Here is a 24478-nt window from a genome sequence, read left to right as displayed (position 1 = left end):
CTATGATTGCTTTTGTGGCCAAGATTGCTACTATGGACCACCTGCTACTCTGAAGCCAGTGGCCATCCTGGCATAAGTATTTCCCTGGAGCAGCAGCCACCAGCTGCGCCTATGGACACTTGCAAGCTCAGGCAAATGTGGGTTCCACTCCTGCTGTATTTGTCCTAGTATTTTGGGCAGTGTAGGGCTTCCTTCTTTCATGTCTTACATCAGTGCCCTACTGGGTGTTGCACCTATGCTTAGGTGCCAGGTGCCCCTCTGTTCTGCATGGGTACCTCCCTCATGTGCTTTCTCCTCACTTCCACTCCTTTGGCCCATTTCTGCATTCGTCCCCACAAAGTCCCATTCTCAGATGGGAAATTAAGAGGCCGAACTGAGCCTATTTCCTATAGGGTCACCACATGTCTCACCATGCGCCATCAAGGAAAAGGATTTGGCCATCAAGAAAGTTTGATTCCCTGCTCAGTCTCAGACACTAAAGGAATGAATTTCATGGGCACATTTGGTTGGTGCCAGACTCAACCATCTTGTTTACTAAATTTGATTCTTAAAAAAAAATCATTCTAACTTCTCTTTTTTTAAAGATTTATTTTATTTATTTGAAAGGCAGTGTCAGAGAGAGGAAGAAACAGAGAGAAAAAGATTTTGCATCCACTGTTTCACTCCTCAAATGAGTGCAACAAACCAGGAAGCTGAATTTCTTTTCTTTTTTTTTTTTCTTTTTCTTTTTTTTTTTTTGACAGGCAGAGTGGATAGTGAGAGAGAGAGACAGAGAGGAAAGTCTTCCTTTTTGCCGTTGGTTCACCTTCCAATGGTTGCTGCAGCTGGCGCATCATGCTGATCTGAAGCCAGGAGCCAGGTGCTTCTGGTCTCCCATGCAGGTGCAGGGCCCAAGGACTTGGGCCATCCTCCACTGCCTTCCCCGGGCCATGGCAGAGAGCTGGACTGGAAGAGGGGCAACCAGGATAGAATTTGGCACCCCAACCGGGACTAGAACCCAGTGTGCTGGCACCGCAAGGTGGAGGATTAGCCTGTTAAGCCTTGGTGCCGGCCAAAGGAAGCTGAATTTCATTCAGATCTCCCATGTGGCTGGTAGGAGCCTGAATTCCTGAGCCATCTTCAAGGTTTTCCATCTTCCCAGAAGAGCATCTGGGACTCAAATCAGCACTTGGATATGGGATGCTAGCAACACAATGGCAGCTTAACCCACTGCACACAATACCAGCCCCTCATTGTAACTTTAAACAGATATATATGGTAAGTTGAAGCAGTGTCAAAAGTGTTCAATGGCTAGGCTACTACTGTCCTGTGAATTGTCCTGTTAATTGACTGTGTCATAGAGAGCTAATAGGTCAGGGCCTTCATACAATCATTTTCTCCACATTGTTCCCACATCTGTTGCACCACATTTCAGGGAACTTGTCAGAAATGCACAGGTTCAGGCCCCACTCCCAACTTAAGGGGATCTGGTGCAGTTAGCAAACATTTAACATGTAACAAGCTCTCCATGAGATGCAGTGGGCTCATGGGTCTTGCTCTATTTTGTACCTCAATGCTTCCATGTGCCTTAGTTTACTTCACTAATTTAAAGACAACAGGCTTCCAAGCTGCGTTTAAATACTGAATCTGACTAGCAAAAAATTTTACTGTGATGAAATATTGGAGACAAACTGTTTTACAAATGAGAGAAGTCTACTGAAAAGATCATTTTGGAGGCTGACAGTGACAACTGCATGGCACAGGTTCCAAGAACCCTCATTATCTGCATCACTTCCTGGCAGATGGTCTTCTTCTTTTTTTTTTTTAAATTAATGTATTTCTAAAATGCAGGTAGTCTCTACTTTGCAATAAAGTTAAAACCCCACTAAATAAATACTACCATCTGAGATTTCCAAGTAATAAGTCATTCATTTTGTCTAAAGCAATTTGAAAATCCTTTGTAGTTCTACATTTATGAATGAATAGATTGATTTCTGCTGTAGGTTCAATGAAGCCAAGGACTATGTCTTTCTAGCTCAACATCATTTCTCTACCACTTAACATAGTAGCCTGCTGGTATTTTGACTTGAGATTATCCTTAGCCACTTTCCAAAATAAATTCAGCACATTTAGATCTTCAGTTTTCAGTGTCTTTCTGGCACAGTAAACAGCAATGAGATTTCCTAAGTAATCATTAAAATAGTAAAATAAATTAAAATCCGGTCTATTCCAAAAAGGGTACAACTTTTTCCTCCTCCTAAATGTCAATTCTACTCACATCATTTATTATTTTCTCTTATCCCTTTGTCTCTAATAGCTTTTACAATCTTAGTAAAAATGCATTCTTCTCAAAGTTAAAGTCATTATCTGGTTCTAAATTATATCTTTTACTTGAACTCACAGAAACCACTGGAATATGACAAACTTCACTGATGAGTTTAGTTTCCAGATACAGTTTTAGTGGTAAGGAAGAAAAGAACAAGTAAACCAGAATTAATTTTAACTCTGCACATAAAACATCCATCAGGAAATGTCCCTTTCCATGAGTTGTAAAAGCACTGTCAGGAGCCATCATGTGACACAGCAGGTTGAGTTGCTGACTCTGATATCAGCACCCCGTATGAGTGCTAGTTTGAGTCCACACTGCTCCACTTCTGATTCAGCTCCCTGATAATGTGCCTGGGGAAGCAGTTGAAGATGGATCAAGTACTTGGGCCCCTGCTGCTTATGTGGGAGACTCAGATGGAGTTTGAGGCTCCTGGCTTTGGCTTGTCCCTGCCCCAGATTATGTGGTCATTTTGCTAGTGAACCAGCGGATGGAAAATCTTTCTCCTCTGTCTCCATCTCTGTAACTTTGCCTTTCAAATAAACTCTTAAAATAAGAAAACAACCTCTGTGAATGTAAAATATCTTGTGCCTGCTTCATGATACGTAGTAGTGACTGTGCTTTATCAGAGCGGTTTTTAATGATGTTATTCTAGAATGTTTTCTTTACAGATGATTGAGAAGCTAATTAAAAAAAAATGGTGCCAGGTACCACGACAGTAACAAAACTTTGCTGTTTTCGGGGTTTTGTTTTTTTACCTTTTTTCTTTTTTTTTTTTTTTAATGGAGTGTGCTAGATGTCTCTATAATTTTGTTCAAATGACTGCAGAACCTGGAAAAGCTGTTGCTGCTATTGATACATAACATACTACTATTACTGGTCTTTTTATATAAATATATATATATACATATATATAATTGAATTTTTGGAAACTTTAGCTATGCTGTCAACTTTGAGAAAAGTATCCCAGTTTACCGTGTTGAGTTGGCATTGTACAGAAATTAACAGCCATATTGGTCTAGAAACGTTAAACTTAATTTTTTTTTCCATTTGTACAGGGGTAACGCACTGTATTAAATATGTAAGGTCTTATCTACGTGGGTTTGATTACAGAACTAATAAAGTATTCTCTAAATAATGAAAAAAAATAAGAAAACAAAAATAAACAAATAAAGCTGCTGGGGATATGTGGTATCACTCTAATTTTTCAGTTAAAAATTCAAGATACAGGCTGGCACCGTGGCTTAACAGGCTAATCCTCCGCCTTGTGGTGCCGGCACACCGGGTTCTAGTCCCGGTCGGGGCACCGATTCTGTCCCGGTTGCCCCTCTTCCAGGCCAGCTCTCTGCTGTGGCCAGGGAGTGCAGTGGAGGATGGCCCAAGTGCTTGGGTCCTGCACCCCATGGGAGACCAGGATAAGCACCTGGCTCCTGCCATCGGAACAGCGAGGTGCACCAGCTGCAGCGCGCCTACTGCGGCAGCCATTGGAGGGTGAACCAACAGAAAAAGGAAGACCTTTCTCTCTGTCTCCCTCTACTGTCCACTCTGCCTGTCCAAAAAAAAAAAAAATTCAAGATACAGAGAAGGAGGTGATTAAAGCAGGATCTGGGTGGCAGCATCCCATATGGGTGCCGGTCTGAGTCCAGCTGTTCCATTTCTGATCCAGCTCCCCATTAATGTTCCTGGGAAAGAAGCAGAGGATGGCCCAAGTCCTGGGCCCCTGCACTCACGTGGGAGATCCAGAATAAGCTCCTGGCTCCTGGCTTGGGATCGGCTAGCTCTGGCTGTTGAAGCCATTTGGGGAGTGAACCAGCAGCTGGAAGACTTCTCTGTCTTTACCTCTCTCTATAACTCTTTCAAATAAATAAAATAAATCTTAAAAAAATTTAAGATCTAAATTTATGTCTCTATCCCACACTTTTCCCAACATATCCCATAACTTTCTAGGAAAAAAGTAGAGAACCACATTTAATGAATTTTTCAAAACTATATGATCTCACAGCATTTTTCGGTATATTCTACTCACATAGAAGGAACTTTCTTTACATTTCTACTCAACTAAAAAGAATTTGCCTTCATATGCAGTTTTATTGAAAGAGCACAGTTGTTCAGAATTGGGTGTAACAACAGTGTTTCTTCAATAGCCTCACTTATGAACTGCGTGTAATATGGATTAAAAATTGGTTCTTCTTATGCAGGCCACTTTTGAAGAGTTTACTTCCTAAGTACCAAAGCTCCATAGAAATCCAGTACTATTCTTCTGAAAGTATTCTTTTAAAAAATTTGTAAGAACTGCTCATTTTAGAAAATTGTAAAACCCTACTTGATTACTTCTTGACTGAGAGTGGTGTATCATTGCTAGCAGAGAAGACACCCATAGCTAAATCAGGTAGAATGAAAGCAGAACCCTGATCCTCGGTCTCCCTAAAACTGGGTTATTACTTTACAAGCATAAATAAAGGTGATTTTGTAGCATACACGCGCTGCAGCATTCAAAAATTCAAGTCCTGATCCAATGGCAAAGGGGTGGGCTGCTCCGGGCAATCCCTACACACGTAATCTGGACACTGCTGATTCACACTGGCATACACGAGTTCAAGACAGTTGGGAAGGCCACATTTTTTTTTTTTGCATGGTTTGTCATCATCTGCCAGGACAGCTTCTTCACTTTCCTTTTCTGCTTCCTCTTCTGAAGCCGTGATGATTTTTCACTATCAGACCCTTCACTTTCATCACTGCTGCCGCATGTTCAAGAACCAATCCATCTAACTTTGTCTTTGGGTTTTACCTTGCTTATTTTAGAATTTGTATCTTTCTCCAGTTTTTTCAAATTTTCTTTTTTGTCTGTATTTTGTGAACTGCTGAATCCTTTTCTACTTTATCTTCTCCCCTCCCCCCTTTTTTATCAGCTTTCTGGTCTCTGATCTCAGCCACTTTTGCTGTGGGCCTAGATATTCTTGGAGACCTCCTTAATATACAACCCATATTTGCTTTCTCTTCTTCTTTTTCTGTCTTCTCTTGTGTCCTAGTTCTAGAATTTTGGGAGGAGAATCTGTCTTCTTCTGACTTGATATCCTAATTGTTAACTTGATGCCCTCGTTTTGCCTTTCAGAGATTATCTCTGTATTTTCAGTGGTGGCAGTTTCTTCTTCAGGAATCAACTTATATTTAAATTTGCTTTTTCGCATAGAACGCTTTGTTTCAGAAGGCTCCTCTATGCCAGAGGTCTGAGTATTGTTGGGATTATCCATTTCTACCTTCATGGACTCAGAGTCCTCTTTCAGGATATCTGGATCTGTTTTTTCCAGGGAGTGACCAACGTGAATTTTACTCTTATTTTCAACCACTTCATTTTCTGAGTTCAGTTTTTCACAGTGGGAAGTCAATGTAGGTGATTGAGAAATTTCAGCTGTCCCAAGAAAACCTCTCTTTTCTGATTTGCGAGAACTCCTTGGAACTTCTTCTGCTATTAGACTCGACCTTTGCAGATCCTTATCATAAAGAATCTTTTTGGACTTCTATGACTTTTCAAGACATTCTAGGACTGGTAGATGTTTATCCTTCTTACCTTTGGGAGATCGGTCTTCAACTTTCATGGTGTAGGAGTCAGTGGTAAAAAAAGCAACTTTTAAAGGGAGATCCTTTGCCATCTCAGAAGACTCGGTTTCCATTTCTGCAAGATCAGGTTCTCCTATCTGCCCTTTTTGAGTCTGGGTCTCTGGGGCTGACACTGACCTACCAGTCTCTTTCCCTGCAGGGACCACTTCTTTCTCATGCTCACCTGTTTTCATACTTGTTATGACAGAGTTCAAGGCTTCTGCTCCATTTTCCTCCATGATGACATTTCTTTCCTTACAGGGGCTACCGTATGTATCTTCTTTTGCTTCATAAAACTTTGTCTCGATTGGCTCAGTCTTAAAATTTGGAGTTACCTTGTCATCACTAACTTCTCCACTTGCCATTTGCTTCCCTTCATGGATCAGAGTGGTGATTGTACAAACACTTTTAGAAATCTCCTCCTCCTATTTGATTTCATCTTTCAAAAACTCCTTTGTTGGAGTAACAGATTTACACAAAGGTCCTTTCACTGGACTGTTGAAATAATCACTCAGTTTAATTTCTCTCTCTCTCTCTCTTTTTTTTTTTTTAGTGGTATCTTGGCCAGTTGGTCATTTTTAAGTTTTTCTTTTTCTTCAGTAGATTTCTCCATGATGTCTTGAGAAGACTTAATGCTACCAATGAAGTCCAATCTCTCTGGCCCTTACACCACAAGCCTCTCCACATTACCTTTGGGATCCTAGGATCTGCTCTACATTCCTTTACTTCCACTTTGATGGGTTTGACGTTTTCCTTGAAAGAATCACTTTCTTCCTTGATAATTTTTTCCCTTAACTTCTGGCAAAGATTTTTTCCAGCTTGACTATGGCTAGTGGGTTCACAAGTTCCTTTTCCTCTTCCTTTTCTATTTTCACAATGGTCCTCTACAACATGGGCAGCAGAATGGTTTTCTGAATCTGCTGGCTGCTCTTTGCTTTTCATATTTTCATTATCCTTCTGTTCCTCTTGTTTAGGTGTTTCTTCCTCCTTTTGGGTCACTTCATCCTCTAGGCTGGGACTCTCCTGGGAAGAGTTTTTCAGCAGTACAGGATCAATCTGTGATTTCAGGAGTGCAAGGGTCTCAGCCAATTCATTTCGATTTCTGACAATGCATTTCCATGAAAAACCTTCTTGATCATCTTGTTCCTTTATGTACATTCTGACATTGCAATCCTGATCCAACTGGTACCAGTACATGAGGCTAACTTTGTCTCACCCAATTGGTTGGAAACCCATAGCATCAGCATCCTCCTCTGTGGGAGGCTGGGCCCTCTCCCACAGCTCTCTGGACAGTGTACGTACCAGTCGACCTGACCTTGTGCAGTTCTAGACAGCGTCAGGGAGTCTGGCAGCAATGATAAGAACTTGTACAATAACAGGCAGTGAAGAACATACCAAGGACATGATGAGAAAATACCAAGCAATGCATGCGACACAGAGAAGCAGCGTGGACAGGAGGATGATTGGACGGCGCCCGCGTGATCTAAGAACTGATTGGTTGAGCAAAATATATATGCCAAACAAAGGACTGGCTGGGACTTTTCTTTCCTTTTCTCTTTTACTTTTCTATATGCTGTTCTTATTCTTTGTAATACAGCCCTACTGAAGGGGAATCAACAGCGTTCCTGGTCGTTCTTCTGCATGCGGGGGAGCGACAACTGGTGCGGTGACTCGGATCGCTGGGAGTAAAAGCCGGTTAGTACCGGGGAGAAACAGCAGATGCTGGGAGTAAAAGCTGGTTAGTACTGGGGAGAAACAGCAGATGCTAGGGAAAAAACAAAAAACAAAACAAAACAAAAATAATGGCCGGCGCCGTGGCTCAACAGGCTAATCCTCCGCCTTGCGGCGCCGGCACACCGGGTTATAGTCCCGGTCGGGGCACCGATCCTATCCCGGTTGCCCCTCTTCCAGGCCAGCTCTCTGCTGTGGCCAGGGAGTGCAGTGGAGGATGGCCCAAGTGTTTGGGCTCTGCACCCCATGGGAGACCAGGATAAGCACCTGGCTCCTGCCATCGGAACAGCGCGGTGCGCTGGCCGCAGCGCGCTACAGCGGCGGCCATTGGAGGGTGAACCAACGGCAAAAGGAAGACCTTTCTCTCTGTCTCTCACTGTCCACTCTGCCTGTCAAAAATAAAAATAATAATAATAATAATAATAATAAAAAATAGGGGTAAGAAATGGGCAACACGCCATCCACTACTCGTTTACGGCTGTTATTGAGTCGTCTTTTAAAGACCACAGGAACTCCGGAAAAGGCAGCTGCAGTTTGTGCTTTTTTATTTTTTATTTTTTTTGACAGGCAGAGTGGACAGTGAGAGAGAGACAAAGAGAAAGGTCTTCCTTTTGCCGTTGGTTCACCCTCCAATGGCCGCCGTGGTAGCGCGCTGCGGCCGGCGCGCGGCGCTGATCCGGTGACAGGAGCCAGGTGCTTATCCTGGTTTCCCATGGGGTGCAGGACCCAAGCACTTGGGCCATCCTCCACTACACTCCCTGGCCACAGCAGAGAGCTGGCCTGGAAGAGGGGCAACCGGGACAGGATCGGTGCCCCGACCGCGACTAGAACCCGGTGTGCCGGAGAGTTTGTGCTTTTACGAGAGCTGTAGCCAGAACATCTTCCTGGTTTGTGGAGTATGGTGATTTAGAGCTGCCTTAATGGCGGCAAGTAGGCCGACAGCTCCGTGCAGCTGGTGAGTCGGTAGAGGTCTTGAGACTTTGGCAGCTAATGGAACAGGCTCTACAAGACCCTACCAATAGAATAGCTCTATTACTTGATGAAGGGAGTGAACTTTTAGAAAAAGTACAAGAAGAATCCTGGAGAGGCAGCCAAACTAACGCCAAGGGCTCTGAAGCAGGAAGGGGAGATAGACAGCCAGCAGAAAATGATCCCATGGAAAATATCAAAGAGGAAAAAGGGGCAGAAATAAAGGGAGAAGGTTCTTCTGCCCCTAAAGAGATTCCAAAAATATATCCTAGCTTAACGAGATTAGCTAACTTAACTATAGAGGATGATCCACCCAGATATCGGCCATTAACATTGCCAAAATCTTCACTGACACAAAATGAACCGTTCTCGGTACAGACGCAAGGCAAACATGAGGACTGGGAAGATGAGGAGGAGGAGATGTAGTGGATCAAACCGAGTGAGACAAGAGACTAGACCCAGTGTTCGAGATTATCAGAGGCCCGCCTGGGAGAAATATCAAATACCAAATCATGTATTCCCTGTCCTACAGGATCAACAGGGAAACTGGGGATGGACCCCCCCCCCCCCCCGGATCATAAGCTCTTAAAGGAATTACAGCAGTCCGTGCAACTGTATGGCCCGCATGCTAATTTTACACAAGCAGTGCTGAAAAACATAGGTCAACAGGGACTAATACCTAATGATTGGAGGAACCTAGCAAAGGCCATATTGGGAGGAGGTGACTTCCTTCTCTGGTCTGCTGCTTACAGACAGCCCGGGAGCAAGCTAAGCAAAATCATAGTATAGGAAACCCACATTGAAATGAAGACATGTTAAATGGGGAAGGCAATTTTACGGATCCAGACAATCAAGCTCGTATGCCAATAGCAGTATTATTACAAGTAAGAGAATTAGCCAGAAGAGTTTGGAGGATGGTTCCGAGAAAGGGAGAGATATGGCATATTTTAACTAAAATAGTGCAAGGTTCTACCGAACCGTATGCTAATTTTGTTAATAGACTTATGGAAACAGCAGGAAACATTTTTGAAACGGTAGAAGGGTAGAAGAAGCAATGCCGCTTGTGAGGAGACTAGCATGTGAACAGGCCAATAAGACATGCAGGGAGGCTCTTAGGCCCTGGCAGCATAAAAATATCCCCACCTTTTTAAAAATATGTAAAAACATTATGGATGATATAGCATCAAGAGCACACGCAGCAGTTGCTATGGCACAACAGTTCAGGAGAGACGTGGAAAGAACAAAATGTTTTAAATGTGGAAAAGAGGGACATTTAAAAAGGAACTACAGATCAAAGGGCACTGCTAGAGAGCAAACAGGGGGAGGCAACCAAAAGAAGCCTGGACTTTGCCCCCGTTGCGGCAAAGGCAACCACTGGGCCAGAGAGTGCCATTCCACATCTGATAGATCAGGAAATCCTTTGGCTCCTGCTACTGCACAGGAACACTGAAACCCACAAGGTTCATTAAGGTCAAAAAATGAAGTGTGAGCCCCCGCACCCCGGGGCTACAACAATCAGTGGGTGCCTCAGTCTCAAAAGGCTCAAGCATGTTCTGTACAGAGTTATGAGCCACCGAGCATTCAATTTTAACACCTCAAATGGGGGTGCAAGCTATTGAGGTAGATGCCAAAAATGGTATGCTCCCTAGGGAAGGGCTCAAAATTATTGTAGGAAAAGCAACAAATGCTTTAAAAGGTCTCATGGTAATTACAGGGGTTGTGCATTTTCCTACAGAAAGAATAAAGGTGCTTTTGCAATCTACAAAAGGAATTGCTCAAATTAAACTTCAGGAGCCAATAGCACAAATTTTAATGTTATTAAAAGCCCAGATTGACCATAGGTCTCAAAAAATTAAATTCGCAGCCTTGTCCATGTCCCAAACAGATCGGCCCCTATGGACTCTAATAATCAAGGAAAAATCTTTCCAAGGTTTGTTAGACACAGGGGCCGATGTAAACATTATAGCTAAAAATAATTGCCCACCATCCTGGCCATTACAACCAGGAGATAACACCTTAGTAGAATTAGGAACAGCTACAGCCCCATCTCCAAGTGCCCAGGTTCTTCAGTGGAAAGATCAGGAAGAAAATAAAGACAGTGTACAACCATATGTTTGTACTCTTCCCATCTCTTTATGGGGAAGAGATGTTTTGGAACAATTGGGACTTACATTAACTAATAATTGTCAACTGGAAGCTTCCCCAGAATGGTGCATAATGCGAAAAATAAAATATACTGGAGGTGGATTAGGTCTGGAGGGAAAGGGCATATGGGACTCCATTCAACCCCAAGGGAACAAAGACAGACAGGATTGGGTTTTTCATAGGGGTCACTAAGTTGTAGCCAGTGCCATTAACTTGGCTTGATAACAAGCCAAAATGAATACCACAGTGGCCCCTAACCCAGGAAAAACTGGCTGCCATCCACAAAATAGTGTCTCAGCAATTACAGGCGGGTCACTTACAGCCGTCTACTTCTCCTTAAAATACACCCATTTTTGTTATCAAGAAAAAATCCAAAAAATACCGTTTATTACATAATTTAAGGGCTATCAATCAGCAGATGCAGCCTATGGGGGCTTTGCAGCCAGGACTCCCAGTTCCTACTATGATTCATAAAAATTGGCCATTAATAGTCCTTAATTTAAAAGATTGTTTTTTTAGCATACCCTTGCATAAGCAGGACACACAGAGATTCGCCTTCACAGTCCCGTCCATTAATCATAAAGGCCCTAACAAGAGGTATAAATGGAAGGTACTGCCTCAGGAAATAACTAATAGTCCTACTATCTGTCAATTATATGTTAATTGGGCTATAGAACTTGTTTGACAAAAGTGCTCCGGGATACAAATTTATCACTACATGAATAATCTATTAATTACTACACCCGATGAAAATCACCTTTATGCTGCTTATGACCTCTTGTTGATGTTCCTGGAGAAAGCCGGGCTACAGGTTGCCCTGAAAAAAGTCCAAAAGGGTGACATAGTTCAGTACTTAGGACTATGGGTCACACCGGAGACAGTAACTCCATTAGATTTTGCAATCTCAATGGATGGATTACATACTCTCAATGATTTTCAAAAACTTTGCGGTAATCTCAATTGGCTCCGCCCTTACTGTAAATTGACCACTGAAGACATGATGCCTCTTTTTCGTATATTAGAGGGAGATGCTCAATTGAATCCTCCTTGCAGCTTGACTGCAGAGGCCCGCATGGCTTTAAATAAAATTAAAAACCAAATTAAAATTATACACATGAATAGATGCAATATCCAGGAACCTTTAGAAATTTTAGTGTTTATGGAAACACTATATCCCTTTGCAATTATTTGATAAGGCGGACTTCTGTTGTTTGTTTACCTGCACTCACAGGCTCCCCGTGTGCTATACACACAAGGAACTACGGTAGCTGATCTGCTACTTATAGCAGTCAAAAGAACTGTTAAAATTGCAGGCAAATTTCCTACCCACTGTGTAGTGCCTCTTGTTCATGAAGCTATAGAAGCTTTTATAAGGGAATGTTGGCAATGGGCTTATCTAGCCCTTGTCTTGCAAATTACGATAGACAATCATTATCCCTGACATCCTTTAGTAAATTTCTATGCCCAGGTTCCCATTAAACGAGTTGTTAAAGTAAGAAAAAATCCAATTCTGGGAGCCCCCACTGTCTTTACGGATAGCGCTAAAGAAGACACAGGGACTGCTATTGTTAACAAGCACCATTTTTTTGTTTTAACAGCCTCTCCCTCTCCCCAACATGCTAAACTTGCTATCATAGCTACAGTGTTAAAAAAACATGGATGGCCCTCTTACCATATTATCAGATAGTGCATATGTTGTGAATGCGATTCAAACACTTGCCACACCATGCCTTATACTCAAATCATCCTCTGTTTACCTTTACTTAACAGATATTCAATGCCTATTAACTCTTCGGCAACAACCCATTTACATAGGGCATCTTAGAGCACATTCTCAATTACCAGGACCACTTACTAAAGGCAATAGGCTGGCTGACTATTATTCCAGGTTTTTATTGGCCTGTTCTGCTTTACAACAAGCTCAAGCTTTCCACACTAAGTGGCATGTCAATGCTCATACTCTGAGCCTCAGATTTCACATCTCCAGGAAGCAAGCGAGGGACATTATTCAAGCATGTGAAAAATGCATAACAACCCAGCTGCGCACTATTTCCACGGGTGCTAATCCTCATGGCCTGATGCCAGGTCACATTTGGCAAATGGATGTTACACACATCCCTTCTTTTGGGAAACAAAGTTGCGTACATGTTACCGTTGACACGTATTCCGGTGTCGTTATGGCTACGGCCACTCAACGGGAAGGGACTCAACAAGTCATTCAACACTTAGCAACCTAAGACAGAGGACAGGACATGCTTCCTGTATCCTTGATGACGGGTAAGCAGAGTAAGCACTGCGGGGCACCTAAGACAGGCACGAGTCCATGCCATTAAATGTATAAAGAAGGGGGATCTGTGGGAGGCTGGGCCCTCTCCCACAGCCCTCTGGACAGTGTACGTACCAGTCGACCTGACCTTGTGCAGTTCTAGACAGCGTCAGGGAGTCTGGCAGCAATGATAAGAACTTGTACAATAACAGGCAGTGAAGAACATACCAAGGACATGATGAGAAAATACCAAGCAATGCATGCGACACAGAGAAGCAGCGTGGACAGGAGGATGATTGGACGGCGCCCGCGTGATCTAAGAACTGATTGGTTGAGCAGAATATATATGCCAAACAAAGGACTGGCTGGGACTTTCCTTTTCTCTTTTACTTTTCTATATGCTGTTCTTATTCTTTGTAATACAGCCCTACTGAAGGGGAATCAACAGCGTTCCTGGTCGTTCTTCTGCATGCGGGGGAGTGACACTCCTCATTAATAATGTTCTTGAATTTAAGATTGTCATCAAACTGACACACGCAGAAATACTTTAAGAGTGCTAATTTGCATTCAACACTCATTTCAAGATAGCCCTTCTTCTCCATCTCCCATACCCAGGTGTTGTTAAATTCTTGGCATATTTTGATCAAATATTTTTCCCATCTGTCTACTGTAATAGATTTGCCAATCTTCCTCATCAGCTTTAATGAGTTTCACCAATTCTGGTACTTCTCCCTGGCCGATGTCCAGTGGCGGTGCCTGAAGCACCCCCTCCAGCTCTGGGAACCACAACTCAGGCAGGTCTAGCAGTGGCCCGTAGCACTCCAAGATGGAGCAGACCATGGAGAAGTTGCGGCACAAACCTGGGCAGTCCAGAGGAGCCATCACTGCTGCTGCTGCCACCGTTGCCATTTTTAACTCCAGATGGTCTTCTTTCTGACATTTCTGGAATGGCACAGCGCATCCCCTGGAAGGAGACAGGTGATGTATATGACTGTTGGTGTCTGGTCTGGTCTCTGTTCCTTTTCTTATAACACAGCTGCCTCAGAAGCATGCACTGGAATTGGCCAGGTATTCACACATTGAAAGTCATGTCCATGTTTGGTGACCTTGCTGTTGTTGTTGGTGGGGTCCCAGTTCCCAGGGTCTTTCTAAGGAACTAACCATTCCTGGTCAAGCACCAGGAGAGTTGCTTTGTCTGATAACTCTGTAAAATAATACTCCAGAGAGATTTCATACATTTCAGGCTGGGAAAGCCCTCTGCCTGGCAATATCCCAGAAGAGGGAGAAGAGAAACAGTGGGAAGAAGATGTGCCCCAAACTCCGCCTCTTTTAACTATTCAATTAGGCCCTATACCAGGCACCACCCCTATCCTATAAAAGGATGATCCAAAATCTTAAAAATTACAATACTCATTTTCAGGATCATTATTGTGGCACAGTGATTTAAGCCACCACCTGCAATGCTGACATCCCATATTAGCACTGTTATCTACTTGTTATCCAGCTCCCTGTTACTGCACCTGGAAAAGTGTTGGAAGACTGCCCAAGTCCTTTGGCTCCTGCCACTCCAATGGGAGACCTGGATGGAGTTCTAGACTCTTGGCTTTGGCCTGGAAATTGCAACAATTTGGGGAGTGAACCAATGGTTAGATTTCTCTCTCTGTCTCTGTCTCTCTCTGTCTCTTTCTCTCTCTCTCTCTTCTCCTCTCCTTCCCCTTGCAACAAAAGCATAAAACCTGTCACCATACATAGGTTTGTGAATCAGCCAGCCCAAGCAACTGCCTGGAAGTTTCTGGGTTGAAACCTTCAGTTTATTGCTGAATAAACTTCTACTATGATTTCTCAACCAGATTCCAATGATTGAGTTAATGGGCAATCTGGGAAGGCCTCTTTACTTCAGGAAGAACAGGGGCCAGGGCCATGGAAGAAGAAGACATCACAGCTGCATGGCCAGAATCAGGGCCTGAAAGCCACATGGATAGGACTGCCACATCTGAGAGTGGAGTGATGAATGGACAGAGAGGAAAGGGAAGCAGAAGTCAGAAACACTATGGCTAACTCAGAGGTATATGCAGCTACAGAAGTTTCTATGGTGGCCTATAGCAGTGGAGTCATCTCTTATCTGAAATGCTCAGCCTCATGAATGTGTTGGAAGGACAGTAATCACTTATTATTGGAATGGGCTATTCTCAGACAGCCCTGATTTCAACTGCGCAAATAGATACCACAGATAATGCAATTTGTTGGATTTGGTTTGTTTTAACTGGTTCCTGCTTTCTTTCACAGAATGGGCAATATGCCACAAGTATAAGAAATATGCTTTAATTTTTATATCTTTCACAAAGGTTTTCAAAAAACAAATATGCAACTGAAAAAAATTTCTTATGGGTCTAGCATTGTTGTGTAGTAGGTTAAGCCTCTGCCTGCAATGCTGGCATCTCATATGGTCACCAGTTCAAGACAAGGTTGCTCCATTTCTGATCCAGAAATGGGATCATGGGAAAGCAGCAGAGAATGCCCCAAGTGCTGGTCCCTTGCACTGACATGGGAGACTCAAAAGAAGTTCCTGGATCCTGTTTTGGTGTGGCCTAACCCCATATTGTAGCCATTTGAGAGTGAACCAGCAGATCGAAAATCTCTCACTGTCTCTCTGCCTCTTTTTGTAACTGCATTTCAAGTAACTTTTAAAAAAATCTTTAAAAAAAAATCTCAGGGCTGGTGCTGTGGTGTAGCACATAAAGCCAATACCTTCAGTGCCAGCATCCCATATGGGCACCTATTCAAGACACAGCTGTTCCACTTATCATCCAGCTCTCTGCTACAGCCTGGGAAAGCAGTAGAATATGGCCCAAGAGCTTGGGCCCCTACACCAATGTGGGAGACCTGGAAGAAACTCCTGGCTCCTGGATTTGGATCTGTCAGCTCCTTTTGTTGTGGCCATTTGGATATTGAACCAACAAATGGAAGATCTCTCTCTGCCTCTGCCTCTCTGTAACTCCACCTTTCAAATAAATAAATCTTTTTTAAAATAATCTTTCATCAAACAATGTTAATACCTTGTTAAGCTTGGGCTTGTTTTCACCATAGCATTTTAGGAAGCTTTCTAGTGTGAACTCAGACATGAATTCTGGAATGTAAGGACTATTTTCTCATTTTTGAAGCCAACACGAGTAAGAAACAAGAAATGAGTGTTTGATAAGTCAGTGGCAGCTCTTGTTGTTCATGAAGAATTTTCATCTCATTTCTTTCATTCCTCAAATTGTTGCTCCACGTTAATTGGAGATGATGCTATAAAAACCCCCTAATCTGGTAATCTCAGCCACACAGAAAGCCAATCACTGACATTGGGGTGCTGGAAGAAAGTAGATATTTATTACAAAGCATAAAGCAAGGAGCCAGGCAGCTATTACTTAACTCTCAGGCTCCATGAGGAGTTAGGCTGATGGTTCTTATAGATTGAAATTGAAGCTAAGAGGTGTGTGATCAACTCATGTCCAAGTTCCTGGTCATTGGTGCTTGTGACCTTCCTTTGTTCAGTGATGCTATGCTCTCTAGGGACTTTATGATGGCCAGGTGGGCTTAAGTTCACCTAGGAGTTACATGCAGGTGGTAGTTACGTTCTTCCCAGACCTGGAATTTCCCTACACAATCCATCCAAGGACAATATTGGTCACCAAGATTCTTATCTACTAGAGAAGCCAATGACTCTTTGAGTCTGGTGATTAGAATCTTGTCAATGTATTGTATCACTCCCTCAAGTCAGTGAATTCTTTTCGGCAAAAAATAGGCAAGGAAACCTTGGGTTAAGAGAGCCAGACAAGAGTTTTGGCCCTGCATTTATGTTATAGTGGTTTGGTCTCATAATGGGAAAGAAAGCAAACCAGAAAGTGGAACATGACTTTATATTTATAGCCAACAAGCCAACAACCTGTATCCTAACCCAGACAATAGGTATGGCAGCACAGATTTAAGGACTTCTGGTGAGGGGAGGCTGAGCAAGAGTCAGAATGAGTGAGAAGGGTCATAGTTCCTGGGTCAAAGTGCAGGAGGGTTTGGAAAATGCCCTGATCCATCTAGTTGGAACGAAAGGATAATGTCTGTGGAAGGGCTTGCAGGAAAGCAATTGGCAAAGTGCTGAGCAGCTGAACCTCTTGACAGTGTGGAGGTGGATGGCATAGATGACCCAGGTATGTAGGCCCCTGTCACCCATGTGAGAGACCCAGATGGAGTTCTAGGCTCCTGGCTTCAGCTTGGTCTAGCCCTGACTTTTGCAGTCATTTAGGGAGAAAAACTGTAGATGGAGATCTGTTTCTCTCTGTGTCTCTTTCTTTCTCTCTGTAATTCTGCCTTTCAAATAAATAAATAAATAATTTTTTAAAAAAATTGAAATTCAGAAAATAATTTAGCAATGGACAAGGGGATGCAGTTATTTCCATCATATATAGTCTTTTTTTTAAAAAAAGACAACAATGTTTTCCAAAATACTCCACCACTTTAGACAATGATAGGATAGGACAGGTTTAAAGGTCTTTTTAAAATCCTGTGGCGCCGGCACACCGGGTTCTAGTCCCGGTCGGGGCACCGATTCTGTCCCGGTTGCCCCTCTTCCAGGCCAGCTCTCTGCTGTGGCCAGGAGTGCAGTGGAGGATGGCCCAAGTGCTTGGGTCCTGCACCCCATGGGAGACCAGGATAAGCACCTGGCTCCTGCCATCAGATCAGCGTGGTGCGCTGAACTGAACCAACGGCAAAAAGGAAACGTTTCCCTGTGTCTCTCTCTCTCTCACTGTCCACTCTGCCTGTCCAAAAAAAAAAAAAATCCTAAACCACTCTTCTTTTAAATTAAGATATCATGATGAATAAAATCTCAATAGGAACATCAAATCTAAGTGTTACATAATCTGTAGAATATTTATGTCATATATATAAATTAACATAAATATATCTTAAAGTTTATGATTTTATAACTTGACAATACTTTCCCTACAATTAAAGTAAGCCTAATTAGGTATTATCTCTGCAAGAAGAGAACTACAGGCTTTGAGGATTTCCAGGGACTCATCTGTAAATCTCAAGGTCAAAGGACTTACTGTAGAACTTTGATTTTTCTTTCTTTCTTTCTTTTTTTTTTTTTTTGACAGGCAGAGTGGACAGTGAGAGAGAGAGAGACAGAGAGAAAGGTCTTCCTTTTGCCGTTGGTTCACCCTCCAATGGCCGCCGCGGTAGCGCGCTGCGGCCGGCGCACTGCACTGATCCGATGGCAGGAGCCAGGTGCTTCTCCTGGTCTCCCATGGGGTGCAGGGCCCAAGCACTTGGGCCATCCTCCACTGCACTCCTGGCCACAGCAGAGAGCTGGCCTGGAAGAGGGGCAACCGGGACAGAATCGGTGCCCCGACCGGGACTAGAACCCAGTGTGCCGGCACTGCAAGGCAGAGGATTAGCCTAGTGAGCCGCGGCGCCGGCCTGTAGAACTTTGATTTTGAGGCAACCTGTCAAAGATACCAAATGCTTTGAAAATATTTGATCCAAATAGTATCCCTGATAATTATGAAATAATAATAATTTTTAATTAGAGTGGTTTAACCAGTTATACACCAGATTTAATTACATTTATAAAGTAGTCATTTAAATACATTTTTAAAATATATCAAATATCATTTTTAGCTTTCTTCTCTTTTTAAGGAATTTATTAATACGTTAGATTCTCAGAATCATTGCAATTGCATAATTATGACAACAAATTTTAACACTGAGTCAATCTTCAAACACTTAAACCAAACAAAAACAGCAGAGAACGTAAGAGATTATTTTGACAAAATGCAAAATTTCTTTTCCTTATTTAATTATCAAAAGATAGAGAAAAACTTCTTGTAGTGTATTTGTTCTCCCAATAGGATGCTCATTCAGAAAAGTCAAACTGATGGAAAAGTACTCAAATTTAATTAGTGGAATAGTATGTGTCTAAGTTTATATAAACAATGTAAACAGTGGAGCTTGTGTTGTTCAGCAGGTTAAGCTGTCACCTGCAACAGTGGTATCTCATATCCAAGTGCTGGTGTAAGGACAGCTCTTTAGGATGGGGAGGCTTGTGTCCAGGCTCAGCTCTAGTAAGCAACTTGTCGCTGAGTGACCTTCTGTTCCCTGAAACCTGTCCAGTTCCTGGGAGGAGAACAAGGCAGAACATGGCATGTCCTCGGGTGGAAGTCTGAGGAACATCTTGAAATGTGCGTGCCACCTTGGCCCTCTGGCCAAGATCTGGGATGGGACGCACTGCTTGCCATGAATCCCAGCAATGAGCCATCTTTGTTCTTGGGGCTTTAAAAGGGAGCCAGAGCAAGCCTCTGCTGCTCCTGTTTCATCCTGGGAGAACACGCAGTCATGCTGAATGTTGAATGTGCCCGTGATTACTGATGATGTTTGGTTCTCAGTATGGATCCTTTTCCCGGGCTGTATGTTGCCTGTGATGATTACTGATGATGTTTGGTTCTCAGTATGGGTCCTTTTCCACTGCTGTATGTTGCCTGTGATGATTACTGATGATATTTAGTTCTCAGTATGGATCCTTTTCCAGTGCTGTGTTGCCCATGATGATTACTGATGATGTTTCATTCTCAGTAAGGATCCTCCTCCGGTGCTGTGTGAAGATTGACTAGTGGTAAATTCCAGGGTTGATTCCCCTACTCCTAGGAACTCCCCCCCCCCCCAGTCCTTTCTCTCTCTCTCTTTCTCTTCTGCTTCTGAAAATGTGCTACTTAAATAAACTGCTTGTTTCTTTATACTACAAGGCTTGTAGCATATTTCTTGCAGATCAAACTGAAAGTAACCAAGTCTGTGCACAGCAGATGGCCAAAAAATAATTTGCCATCACAGCTGGTTTGAGTTCTGTTTGCTCTGCTTCTGATCCAAATCCAAGCTAATGTGCCTGGGAAAGTATTGAAAGATGGGCCAAGTTATTTGGCCTTGGCAACCAACTTGGGAAACCCAGATGGAGTTATATGTTCTGGCATTTAGCCTGGCCCATCCCCTGGCTATTGTGGTCATGTGGGGAGTAGACCTTGAATGGAAAAATATCTCTTTATCCCTTTCTTCCTCTCTAATACTCTTCCTTTCAAATAAATTTTTAAAAAATCTAAATCTATACAAGAAAACTTTGCATAGAAGAATATCCCTTATTATCTGATTACATGGGAAAATTTGAATTTATCAAGAAAAGCCAGAGTAAAGAACAAAGTTATCTTATAATCATTGGCTTCTAATATAATAATATATTTAGTGTCAGTTCATAACATTGTCAGAATCAAGGAGGAGAAAATAGTTTGCAGACTATAGTCTAGAAAGTTGACAGAGGGTCATAAATTATATAGAAACTATTTTTAAAAGTTACACTTTTAAAAAGGATATTAAAATTAAAGATCAAACTTTTTGTAGGTTTTTACTAACATGTCAACATATACTTTTAAAAATCATGTTGTTTAACATACATGGCCAAATTCTAGTTATATGCCAGTATAACTTTGGTATTAATGCTTAATTTTTAAAAAATGACTATTTATGTAAAAGGCAGTGTTATAGAAAGAGAGAAACAGGGAGGCAGAGGGAGAAACAGAAAGACAGAGATATTTTATCAACTTGTTCATTCCATAAATGACTACAATGGCTGGGGCTGGGCCATACAAAACCAGGAGCCAAGAACTCTGTCATTGTCTACCACGTGAGTGGCGGGGGCTCACGGACTTGGGCCATCTTCTGCTGTTTTCTCAGGTGCACTAGCACTGTAGCAGAGCAGGCAGGACTTGAATCACTGCTCATATGAGATGCCTGTGTTGTAAGCTAAGGCTTACTCTGCTGCACTGCAACACAGCCCCAGGTCTTTAGTTTTTAAAATTTCATATATGTAATTTGCGCTTCTAACATAGACTTGCTAACTCCATTATAAATTTTAATTTCCATATATTGATTAAACTTATTTCTTACCCTCAATAACTTAATTTTTACTGAACACTAGCAAGCAGTTTTGAACTACTATGTATCAAAAGTTTATGAAAACACACTTACAAAAGGATCAGATGCCATTTATAGAGCCTAAGAAGCCAAAAGTACATAGATTGATATTTGGAAACATTTATCTCTTTTATATTTACCCAATTTGTTTTTAGCAATTATAACTAGATTACTTAAGAAACTAAAACAGGGCTGGCACTGTGGTATAGTGGGCTAAGCCTCCACCTGAAGCATCAGCAACCCATATGGGCACCAGTTCATGTCCCAGCTGCTCCTCTGCTGATCCAGCTCTCTGCTATAGTCTGGGAAAACAGTAGAAGATGGCCCCTGAACCCAAATGAGATACCCAGAAGAAGAAGCTCCTGGCTCATGGCTTTGGATTGGCCCAGCTACAGCCATTGCAGCCATTTGGGGAGTGAATCTGTGGATGGAAGATCTTTGTCTCTGTATTTCCCTCTCTCGGCCTGTAACTTTACCCCTCAAACAAGTAAAAAATCTTTAAAAAATAGACTAAAATATTGGGGTTGGCATTGTGGTCGAGAGGGTAAAAGCCACTGCCTGCAGTGTTGGCATCTCATATGGGCAATCGATTCATGTTCTGGCCTCTCCACTTATGATCCAGTTCCATACGAAAGGCCTGGAAAAAGCAGAAGATAGTCCAAGTGTTTGGGCATCTGCTACACACATGGAGACCTAGATGAAGATTTTTTGCCTCCTGGCTTTAGCCTGACCCAGCCCTGACCATTGCAGTCATTTGTGAAGTGAGCCTGCAGATGGATGATCTGTCTGTCTCTAACTCTGACTTTCAAATAAACAAAAAAATCTTTAAAAATAAGCTAAAATACTAGAAAAGCATGGTAATTATCAAGTCATATTCTTGGCAAAGAACAATATTGGAAACTCGACTGTAACTTACATATGGGAAGAAATGAACATTGATTGCATCATACTTCTACTTGCATGATTTATTGTTATGTAACAGTTATACCTTTATGGCCCTGGCCATCTGGGGAGTAAATCAGCAAATAGAAGATCTCCTCTCTCTCTCTCTGTCTCTCCCTCTCACTCTGTAACTTTCAAATAAAAAAATAAACTTTTTTTTTTAAGAAAAGTTATACTTTTGTGGTTGGCACTGTGGCTTAGTGGATAAAGCTTCCACCTGCAGTGCCAGTATCCTATATGGGTTCAAGTTCTAGGTGCTCCACTTCTGATCCAGCTCTCTCCTGTAGTCTGGGAAAGCACTGGAAGATGGCTCAAGTCCTTGGGCCCCTGCAGCTGCATTGGGAAGCTGTAGGAAATCCTGCCTCCCAGCTTCATAGTAGCTCAGCTCTGCTGTTGCGGTCATTTGGAGAGTGAACCAGAAGATGGAAGACATCTCTCTGTGTCTCTCCATCTCTCTCTGTAACTCTGCTTTTCAAATAAAATAAATAAATCTTTTTTATAAGTTATAATTTTATGACTTTAAATACCTATTAAATAATTTATGCTTGACCTGCAACCTCAGGTACAAAATATGTTGATGACTCTAAAATCATCTTTAGCTTGATCAACAAATTTTAAATAATCTGTGTATCAGAGATTTATTTAACTCAAATGAACTAAAATGCATTTGGATTTATTTAATAGTTTTAATTTATATACATGGTATTTTATCAGCCTACTAGCAGTTTTTTTTTAAGATTTTATTTATTTCTTTGAAAGGTGGAGTTACAAACAATGAGAGGGAGAGACAAAAAGAAAAGTCTTCCATCCCCTGGTTTACTCCCCAGATGGCCACAATGGCTGGAGCTGAGCTGATCTGAAGCTAGGAGCCAGGCACTTCTTCCCAGTCTCCCACACAGTTGCAGGGATCCAAGTACTTGAACCATCTCCCACTGCCTTCCCAGGCCATAGCAGAGAGCTGGATCAGAAGAGGAGCATCTGGGGCTAAAACTGGTGCCTATATGGGATGCCAGCTCCACAAGTGGAGGATTAACCTACTGTGCCACGGCACCGGCTCTTATAAGTTTTTTCTTTAATTTTTTTCTAATTTTAATCTTTAATTTGTTTTTAACACACTCAATGTGCATTGTAGATACAATTCTATCATAATAATATTCCCTTCCTTTCTCACTCCCTCCTCCCCCCCTACTATCCACTCTCCTTCCTTCTTATTTTTTTTTGTTTGTGAAATAACATTTTAAATTTACATTACAGGGCCAGCACCATGGTGCAGCAGGGGCTGTGACACTGGCATCCCATGTGGGCACCGGTTCTAGTCCCAGCTGCTCCTCTTCCAGTCCAGCTTTCTGCTATGGCCTGGGAAAGCAGTAGAACATGGCTGAAGTGCTTGGGCCCCTGCACCCATGTGGGAGACCTGGAAGAAGCTTCTGGCTCCTGGTTTCAGATCAGCACAGCTCCAGCCATTGCAGCCATTTGAGGAGTAAACCAATGGAAGGAAGACATTTCTCTTTGTCTCTTCCTCTCATTGTCTGTAACTCTACATCTCAAATAAATAAATAAAATCTTTTAGAAAAATTAACATCACAGTAAAATGTTTGCTATTCACATAATAAGAAATTTAACAAGTAAAAGCAAAAAAGGTCTTATTAGTGGGAATATAGACAACAGCTATAAATAATAATTGAATGGAAAAATGACCATTGCGTGCTGGGTTCTAGTCCCGATCGGGGTGCCAGATTCTATCTCAGTTGCCCCTCTTCCAGGCCAGCTCTCTGCTATGGCCCAGGAGTGCAGTGGAGGATGGCCCAAGTGCTTGGGCCCTGCACCCCATGGGAGACCAGGAGAAGCACCTGGCTCCTGCCTTTGGATCAGCCCAGTGCGCCGGCCGCAGCACGCCGTCCGGGCGGCCATTGGAGGGTGAACCAATGGCAAAGGAAGACCTTTCTCTCTGTCTCTCTCTCTCACTGTTCACTCTGCCTGTAAAAAAAATGACCATTGCACACATATACAGTAAATTTAAAGTAATCCCAGATCATAACAACTATACTAATATAACATTTTTTTCAGATTTTTTAATTTATTAATTTGAGAGGAAGAGTTACAGAGAGGGAGAGACAAATAAAGGTCTTGTATTTACTGGTTCACTCCCCAAATGGTGTAATAGTCAGAGCAAAGCCAATACAAAGCCAGGAGCCATGCACTTCTTCTGAGTCTCCTACATGAGTTCAGGGGCCCAAGAACTTGGCCCATCTTCTATTTCTTCCCCAGACTCTAAGTAAAGAGCTGGATTGGAAGAGGAACAGCCTGGACATGAATCAGCACCCATATGGGATGCCAACACCACAGGCAGAAGCTTAGACTACTATGCCACTATGACTACCCCTAGTATAACATTCTGAACCATTGGTTTCACAAAGGTATAAAAGTTTTACAAAGCTATATTTGCAGCAAAACTGATACAGACATTTCTCCCATTTTGTTTTTTTAAATTTTAGCTCTGACATACAAGGGGAACATGTGGTATT

At 42.4% G+C, this 24478-nt stretch overlaps 1 pseudogene; it reads right to left on the bottom strand.

The window, feature by feature from the left end:
- Positions 1-4797: 4797 nt before the first annotated feature.
- On the bottom strand, positions 4798-13922 carry LOC133754759 (remodeling and spacing factor 1-like; annotated as a pseudogene).
- Between the last annotated feature and the right edge of the window lie 10556 nt (positions 13923-24478).

Source organism: Lepus europaeus, unplaced genomic scaffold (genome assembly GCF_033115175.1).
Source record: "Lepus europaeus isolate LE1 unplaced genomic scaffold, mLepTim1.pri SCAFFOLD_29, whole genome shotgun sequence".
Lineage (NCBI taxonomy): Eukaryota > Metazoa > Chordata > Mammalia > Lagomorpha > Leporidae > Lepus > Lepus europaeus.
Note: the sequence above shows the minus strand (reverse complement) of the source record. Positions and strands in the feature narration are given on the sequence as shown.